Source organism: Peromyscus eremicus, chromosome 16_21, assembly GCF_949786415.1.
Source record: "Peromyscus eremicus chromosome 16_21, PerEre_H2_v1, whole genome shotgun sequence".
Lineage (NCBI taxonomy): Eukaryota > Metazoa > Chordata > Mammalia > Rodentia > Cricetidae > Peromyscus > Peromyscus eremicus.
In genome coordinates, this window is record NC_081432.1 from 40944049 (window position 1) to 40945880 (window position 1832).

General features: G+C 42.8%; 1 pseudogene; it reads right to left on the reverse strand.

The window, feature by feature from the left end:
• Positions 1-731: 731 nt before the first annotated feature.
• Positions 732-1618, reverse strand: LOC131926122 (small ribosomal subunit protein uS5-like; annotated as a pseudogene).
• Positions 1619-1832: the final 214 nt, after the last annotated feature.

The window sequence follows — 1832 nt, forward strand, 5'->3', positions numbered from 1 at the left end:
GTGTGTGTGTGTGTGTGTGTGTGTGTGTGTGTGTGATGAGATTAAAAATCAGGTCAAAGGCTTTTACCCTTTCCTATGACCACAGCACTGTCCTAAACCAAGCAAGCTTCTTGAAACATCTGGGCCATTGTGTGAAAAGGAAGTATATTCATTAGATAGAAACAAATACAAGACTGACTAAAGTATAAAACAAACACTGCAATCAGTTATCTGAATGAATAACTTGCAACTTCCAACTACTCCAGCCTCTGAGGAGCAACTCCACACTGCCTGCCCATTAGTAGCATTGCACACAAACTTTGAAAAATCTAAAGCCTTGTCCATAAAATGCCTGTAATCTTTATTATTAAATATTAATTATTATTATTATTATTAATTTCTAAGATGATTTGTCAATTCCCTTTCTTTGGCATTTTTCAAAAAAATTTAAGGTTATTTTAATGTATAACTAAGGTTAAAAATAAATGTTTCCAGAGCTGGAAGAAGAGGAAATTTATAGACATCTCTTTTTGTAGAAAAGCGTATAAGCCACATACCAAGTTACTGAAAAATAGTAAGTATTCAGAAACATTTATTTAAATAAATTATATTTAACTATGACCAATGGATGTTTATTTCTCTACAAAAGATACAGGAGTATGATTGAAGACAGCTCTAATATTTCACATTGATTTCTTTGCTTCATCTTTAAGAAACAATTGTGATTTTTTTTTTAACAGATTTGATTCACTTTATTTTTCTTGTATAAAAACCCTTATGTGGGGGGCCACAGCTGGAGCCTGGGTCCTCTGAACAGACACTCTGGTGTGGGTTTTCACAAGATGGTCAGTGAATTCCTGGTAAGGAGACTTGGTGAACACAGTCTCTTTCCAGAGGTTGGGGGTCGGTAGCTGTAGGTCTTGGAGATGGCATCAAAGGTGGCCTTGGCAAACTTGCCCAAACGTGGCAGTACAGCCCCTGGCTGATGTGTAGCAGTCATCAATACCGCCATCATCAGTAGCTTCTTAGGCACAGGAGCAGAGACGATGCCAGTGCCTCTGGGGGAGGGGATGAGATGCACCAACACAGAGTCACAGAGGCCTGTCACTTTGCACGAACAGTGTGGGGCTTGCCAATCTTGTTCCCCCAGTAGCCTCTCCACACAGGGACAATGGACAGCTTGGCCAAGATGATGGCCCCTCAGATGGCAGTGGCTACTTCCTTGGAGCACTTAACACCAAGACCAACATGACCATTGTAGTCCCCAATAGCGACAAAAGCCTTGAACCTGGTTCACAGGCCAGCCCAAGTCTGCTTCTGCACTGGCATGATCTTTAGAACCTCATCCTTTAGGGATGTGCCCAGGAAAAAGTCAATGATCTCGGATTCCTTAATGGGAAGGGAGAACAGGTGGATCTCCTCCAGGGACTTGATCTTCATGTCCTTAACCAGGCGGCCCAGCTTGGTGACGGGGATCCACTCCTTGTCTTCAGCTTTACCTCCACGAGCCCTGAGGCCTTGACCACGACCGAGGCCCTGAAGACCGCTGCCCAAATCCTCCGTCAAAGCTGCTGTGGCCTCCTAGTCCTGGGCCCCCTGGTCCTCCGGGCCCTCCCGCTGCACCGGCGTCGTCTGCCATTTGATGTTTTCTTGAAGAAGTACAATTATGATTTTCACTAAATTGGTAAACATTTCCATAGTACCTGTCTTAGTCAATGTTCTATTATTATAAAGAGTTGCAATAAACACATCACCTCTTATAAAGGAAAGCATTTAGTTGGGACTGACTTAGAGTTTCAGAGGTTTTATCTATTATCATCATAGAGGGAAGCATGGAAGTGAGCAGGCAGACA